This window comes from Mustela putorius, unplaced genomic scaffold (genome assembly GCF_011764305.1).
Source record: "Mustela putorius furo isolate JIRA1106 unplaced genomic scaffold, ASM1176430v1.1 tig00003845_pilon_pilon_pilon, whole genome shotgun sequence".
NCBI lineage: Eukaryota > Metazoa > Chordata > Mammalia > Carnivora > Mustelidae > Mustela > Mustela putorius.
The window spans coordinates 29,663,435-29,671,293 of NW_025421998.1; positions in this window are offsets into that span (position 1 = coordinate 29,663,435).

The window sequence follows — 7,859 nt, forward strand, 5'->3', positions numbered from 1 at the left end:
GAGCACACACACACACAAAAGATATAGAAAGAAGCAAATAAAAAAACCCAACAGATTAATGAAACCAGGAATTGGTTCTTTGAAAGAATTAATAAAATTGATAAACATTTAGCCAGACTTATCCAAAGAAGAAAGGACCCAAATAAGTAGAATCACAAATGGGAGAATATTATGAAATATTATATGTCAACATATTCCAAAAATGTAAATAGAAGGAAAATCTCTAAAATTATTCCATGAGGGTAGCATTACCTTATTCCAAAGCCAGACAAAATCTTGACTAAAAAGGAATTACAAGCCAATATCCCTGATGAGCGTGGATGCAAAAATTCTCAGCAAAATACTAGCAAATCAAATCCAACAGTACATTAAAAGAATCATTCACCATAATCAAGAGGGATTTACTCCTGGGCTTCAAGGTGGTATGATATTCACAAATCTATTAACATGATACACCACATTAATAAAAGAAAGGATAAGAGCCATATGATCCTCTCAATAGATCCAGAAAAAGTATTCCACAAAGTATAGCATCTATTCTTGATAAAAACCCTCAACAAAGTAGGGATAGAGGGAACATACCTCAACATCATAAAGGCCATATATGAAAGACCCATAGCTAATATCATCCTCAGTGGGGAAAAACTGAGAACTTTTCATCCACAGTAAGGAACAAGGCAGGGATGTCCAAAAATTTGTATGGAACCACAAAATACCTCGAATTGCCAAAGCAATCTTGAGAAAGAAAGACAAAACTGGAAGCTTCACAATTCCAGACTTCAAGTTATATTACAAAGCTGTAGTGATCAAGACAGTCTGGTACTGGCACAAAAACTAAAACAAAAACAAAAAGATGAATAGATCAATGTAACAGAATAGAAAACCCAGAAATGGACCCATAATTCTATGGTTAACTAATTTTCAACAAAGCAGGAAAGAATATCCAATGGAAAAAAAGATAGTCTCTTCAACAAATGGTGTTGGGAAAGTTGGACAGCTACATGAAAAAGAATGAACCTGGACCACTTTCTTACACCATACACAAAAATAAATTCAAAATGAATGAAAGACTTAAATGTGAGACAGGAAACTATCAAAATACAAGAGGACAAAACAGGTAGAAACTTCTTTGATATCAGCTTTAGCAACTTCTTACTAGATTTGTCTCCAGAGGCAGGGGAAACAAAAGCAAAAAGTGAACTATTGGGACTTCATCAAGATAAAAACTGCACAGTGAAGGAAATAATCCACAAAACTAAAAGGCAACCTACAGAATGGGAGAAGATATTTGCAAATGGCATATTGATAAAAGGTTAATATGCAAAATCTATAAAGAACTTACCAAACTCAACACACGAAAAATAATCTAGTTAAGAAATGGGCAGAAGTCATGAATAGACATTTTCCCAAAGAAGACCATCCAAATGGCCAACAGACATATGAAAAGGTACTCAACAAAATTCATCATCACTGAAATACAAATCAAAGGTACAATGAGCTATCACCTCACCCTGTCAGAATGGCTAAAATTAACAACATAAGAAACAATAGATATCAGTGAGGTTGCAGAGAAAGGAGAACCCTCTTACATTGTTGGTGGGAATGCAGACTGGTGCAGCCACTCTCAAAACAGTATGGAAGTTCCTCAAAAAGTTAAAAATAAAAGTCCTTTGTGACCCAGGATTCTCACAAAGAAAGAAAGATACTGCTCAGCCATGCTAGAAGAAATATTAAACTGTATTTTCTATCTATAGATTCCACAGACGATATTATAAAATTATTGTCATATGAAGAGAACCTCAATGAGTATACAGCAAAAAAATACAGAGAAAAAGAATCAAACTATAAAATTATAATTGTAGACAAGTAAGTACTATATACATTTAAAAATTTTACATTTAAGTATATACTAGCTTTTTAAAAATTTGTAATTTGTAGTCATTCATTTTCCCATACTAAATATGCATTCATTTCATGTCTAATTTTATACTGATAGATTTATATTTTTGAAATGAGATCCCTCAAATTATATAAACTTTGAGTTTCTACAATACAAAGATCTGTTCCAAAAGTTGGATAACAGAATTGACCCCCAAAGCCCCGTATTTCATAACATTTCTATTAGCATGGAGATGGCAAAGTCCCACTGCAGTGTATATGGCATTCCTTATTCCTGCACACTCAGATGATAAATTCCTGTTGCAAATCCCCTCTATCCACTCCACACCACCCACTCCGGTGGTCAGTGTGACAGCTAAAATGACCCCACAGATTTCCAAAAGTCCCTGTTTGAGAACCAAGCCAGAAAAGCTAGATAATACTCACTAAAGTTCCTCTAGGGGCAGTTATAGATATTGATACTCATTGGTTCAGAGTAGGAGTAGACATAGTGAGTAGAGTATTAGTCATGATAGAACATGGCTTCGGAGTTTCCACTTCCAATTTATGTCTGACAATAAAGAGTCTTTAGATTATGATTTAAAAACAATGACCTGTAGAACCCAGTCCTATGGCTTTTTTTGGTAAGGCTTCCAAGTATAGTTTTTACATTAAAAGATGTCATAAACAAACAAATTTTTAAAATATGCAACAGATACTATGTGTAGCGTGCACAGACTGAAATATTTGCTATCTGGCTCTTTACAGAAAAATTTGTCTTTCCTTCTTTAGACTATGCCACAGTCATCAAAAACAGGTCAACTGCCCACTCACAATTTTCTCTTAGCAAGGCTTACTTTGTGGCTATTATAGCAGCACAGCCTGGCTGTCCATATGGCTGGGATTTAAGTTAAAAAAAAAAAAAAGTGAGAGAAGTTTAGAGAGGGATAAGGTGAGTGGGATAGGGAAGAAGATTAGGAGAAAAATATGGTTTAATTTTTTTCCCTATATTATCAATCTGTGTTCATTATTGATTTGCTACATACATATCAGTGAGTATTTCATCAGATCATATTTTTATCTGTTTTCTCAACCTCATTAAAAAAACATTTTTATGAGCAAATTATTCTGATAGTGCCTTGTTAGTGGCAGCTCCTACTTTTGGATCTGGAGGTAATTTTTCTGAGGTTTATAATAATTATTTCACTTTTTCATATGGTATTACATGGAGTCCCAGGTCTTTGTGCATATTTTATCCATATTCATTCCACTTATACACTTCTTATCTCTTGTAATAAAATTTTAATTCAACTCAATAGCAAAGCAAGCAATCTCACTAAAAATGGACAGAGGAATCAAGTAGACTTTTTTTTTTCCAAAGAAGATGTACAGAAAACCAACATGTATGTGAAAATGTGCTCAACATCATTATAAATAGGGAAATGCACATGAAAATTATAACAAGAAATCACCTCACACCTGTTAGAATGATGAGTATCAAAAAGACAAGAGATAACTAGGGCTTATTGATAAGGATGTAGAGAAAAGGCAACACTTTTGTATTGTTGGTAGGAATGTTAATAATTGTAGCCATTATGGAAAACAGTATAGAGGTTGCTTAAGACATTAAAGATAGAACTACTATATGATCCAACAACTCTCTTCTGGACATACATCCAAAGGAAATGAAAACAGGATCTTGAAGAGCTATGTGGACTATTGTGTCCATTACAGCATTATAGATAATAATCAGGATATGTGAATACCTAAGTGTCTATCAACAGATGAAAAGCTAAAAAAGATGGGTGTATGTGTGAAATGGAATATTATTCAGCCATGAGAAAGAAGGGCACCTTGTCATTTGGGAAAACATGGATGGAACTTGAGGCCATTATGCTAAGTGAAATAAATCAGACAGAGGAAGACAAATACACTATGGTACCACCTGTATTTGGACCCTAAACAAAAAGGAGGAAGGAAGGAAGGAAGCAAGCAAACAAGCAAAGAGGAAGAAGGGGAGGGAGTGAGGGAGGAAGGAAGAAAAGACCAAAAAAAAAAAAAAAAAGTTAAACTTCTAGAAACAGAGTGGAAAAGTGGTTTCCAGGGGCTGAGGGTGGGAGAAATAGAAGCTGGCAAAGGAGTACAACCTTTCAGCTATAAGATGAATGAGGTCTGAAGACTTAATGTGAAACATGGTGACTATAGTGGATAACACTGTGTTATATAATTAAAATTTACAAAGAGATTAGATCTTTTCACCCAAATAGATAAATATATAAATTAATTAATGGTGTGTTAGTTAAATACATAGTAGGAATCCTTTCACGAAAAGTGTGTGTGTATATGTATATAAAATCCCCACAATGCACACTTTAAATGTCTCATATTTTTATCTGTCGATTATATCTCCAAAAAGCTGAAAAAAATTCATAGAGGAAAAATGTTTCAATGAATAAAACCTTGAAAGAGCTGCTAGCTAATTTAATCCAATTGTTTTTCCTTCAATGCCATTAACATTTTCTAAACAGACTGCACATAGTTTGCAATTTATTTCATTCCCTTAGAGGTTTTCTTCAGTCCTTCTTAGAATTGATTTAGAATTGGCACTAGCTAAAACAGAAACAACGAGGAAATACTAAAATGTAAAACTCCTTCCTCCCTTCCTTCCTCCCTTTCTTTCTTTCTTTCTTTCTCTTCTTTTCTTTTTTCTTTTCTTTTCTTTTCTTTTCTTTCTTTCTTTCTTTCTTTCTTTCTTTCTTTCTTTCTTTCTTTCTTCTTTTATTTTCTTTCTTTCTTTCTTCTTTTATTTTCTTTCTTTCTTTCTTTCCTTTCTTTTTCTTTCTTTCTTCTTTCTCTCTTTTTCTTTATTGTTTCTAATAGGTTAAAAAAATACCCTGTAAAATATTCTTCACATTCCATTTATGTGATACTGCCTAAATAAAATTAGAGAAGTTTTCAATGAAGTTTAGGATGTCACAGAAAATTACTTTTGTGTAATGGAGTAAAAGCTACTAATACATTACAAAAATGACTTTATGTGGGGTCATTATAATTAATACTTGCCTGAAAATAAATTCTCCACTGTTACGAGATAGTATTAGGAAGATAAGTAAGATATTAGGAATGTGGGAGATCACACCTTAGATTGGGAGCACTGGAGCTATGCAGACATAAAGGTTTTAATTGCAGAGAGGGCCTAGCACCGAAGGCATGCTAATTGGAGTCATCCAGTCTAGAGCAGAACTGAATTTCACACCCTTGTGTACCATTATCTTGGACTTGGAGGGGAAAAATAAGGATTGTTTCAGAGAAACTTAGAAGATGATACAGAAGGAAATTCTTTTCTCTTGATATCCCAGCAATTGTGTTATAGGATTGTGAGGTCATGGGTAACCGTGGTTCTGTATCGTCCTCCAGTTTCATTTAATTTCCTCAGTCCCACATAAAGTACACACACATACATAATCATTCGTGGGTGCCTGGCCCCCAACTCCAGCAGAGCTAGTACCCTTGACAGTGAAGAGGCATGTTGTAAAAAATATATATCGATATATTTTAAAACTTTGGAAGCAAATAACTATCTTCATTCATGGCTCTGCTAGTTTTTAGATATCATATATAGGATTATTGGGACGACTCTATAGATAGGGGTTAAGAAATCGTTTTCAAACATTACTGCCTTCATTGAAATTCAGCTTGGCCAGTTACTGGCTCTTTAACTGTGGGCAATTTGTTTGACGTCTTTAAGTCTCCCTCTCTTTTTCTCTCATTTCCCAAAGTGGGTAGTAATAACAGTTGTACTTACTTCATAGGGTTCTTATGAAGTTTAAATTACATGAAGCATTTAGAACAATGCTTGGCCTATGGTACTTGACTACTCAATGTTATTTCTCTGGGGTTCCTGGGTGGCTTATTTGGTTAAGTGTCTGACTTGGGTTTAGGTCATGATCTCAGGGCCCTGGAATCAAGCCCCACATCAAGGCACTCATCAGGCTCACTGCTTAGTGGGGAGTGTGCTTGTCTCTCTGCCTCTCCCCCTGCTTATGCTTGCTCACTGTCTTTCTAATAAATAAAATATTAAAAAAAATAAAACAAGTATTATCACCCTATAACTATATACTCATATTTTATCATATTTTCCTCAAATATAAGATGGGGCAATTATAATATAAATGAAGTTTATGAATAAGTGAGATATATAAAAGTCACCAACCATTTTATATGATATTTAAAAACTAAGTAGCACTTCTTAATTTTCTAGAGGGTTCAATTACCAGTTCTTCAAAGGATTATTCAAAATGCCTTTGCATAGTTGAGTTCTGGAAATTAGAATTTTTTTCACCCTTACACTTTGTCTCATATACTCTGTTTCTAACTCTATTTATACTAAGACTGAGAAAAATTTTAGATAGAGGAAGGGGTGTTTAATCTATTAGTAGTATTTATTAGGCACTGCCTGCCCTCTTATCTAGAACATGGTAAAGACTACTTATGTCAGATCTGAAGATTTTTGGAAACTTTTGGATTATTGCAATGCATGAAAGAAACCATTATAAACAAGGCAAGAAAGCATTAGATATTTGCAGAAATGAAACCAGAATCCATAGAATGTCAAGGCTATTATTAGTGTAACCCTTACCTTTTAATAGAAAAAGCAATTAAATTATAGGTTTTTTTTTCATTCCTTTATGTTATTCATATTCTTCAGTGGGACCCTTGGCATAAGCTTTCTTGTGATCCATGATCAAAAAGCTACAACAATTTTCATTTGAAAAACATTTTCTTTTATTCACTTTGCTTTAGTGATAATAGATACTCTGTCATGCTCTTTTCGCAAGAGTCTGGTATTTGTCAATTGAATCATACCCATTATTATAGCTTTAAGATTTTATCTTTTAAGTCCTCCATGCTTGTAAACTTCTTTCTTGTTTATAGAGGCTAAAGATGAGCTACTAAAGGTCTAGATATTGTCATAAATAATGTAGAATAAAGTCTTAAAATATATGCCCTCTCACTAATGTATAGCACTTAGACATTTTAAATTTAAATTCTCTATTAGCTAATTTTGTTTGTTTGCAAATCATAGAAAACTACTATGATTCAGAGAAAAAGTACTTTGTTTGGAAGAATGAATAACACTTACAGACAAGATGACAGGAACTACTAAAGAAGACAGGAACTAAATACCTCTCTGAGCCCTACAGCAGAAAGAGATGGGAGGGGAGGAGTATGATTAAGTTCAATTTTAGCTCAATCCTTTTGTCTCTTCTTTCAAGCTTCAGGTTTCACGGAGTGATATTCTTTTTGTACCAATTTGGAGTGAACGTTTCTAGTTCCAGATTAATCAGTGGAGGAAAGAGAAGCTCAGATTTAACTATAGGAAAGAACAATTACAAATCAATGAATCAGGCAGAACTATAGTATGTCTTTACTTCATATTTCTTTTTTAAACAGTTGCACAGAGATTCAATTTACATACCAAAAAATTCAACCACATTAGCATGCAATTTGTTAATTTTCAGTAAATTTATAGAGTTGTGCAACCAGCCCCACAATCTAATTTCAGAGCATTTCCATCATCCTTAAAATTCCCCACCAGTCAGTTTGTAGTCTAACCCTGCTTCCAACCCAAGCCCGAAGCAATCTCTTTTTGCTGTTATACATTTGATTGCTAATTTTATATAAAGGAGCCGGATAAGACATAGACTTTGCATCTGGCTTCTTTCACTTAAATTAAATTTACTGAGGTATATTTGTGATGTATCAGTATTTCGTTAATGTGTTGCTGAATAATATTTTATTGTATAGTTATATCACACTGTATTTATCGGTTGATGTTTGTATTAATTCCAGATTTTAGCTATTATATAAAATGTGGCTATGAGCATTTACACAAATTTTATGTAGATATAAACATTCTTTTCTCTTGGATAATATTCATCAGAAAGAAATTGCTAGGTCATATGATGAATTTATGTTTA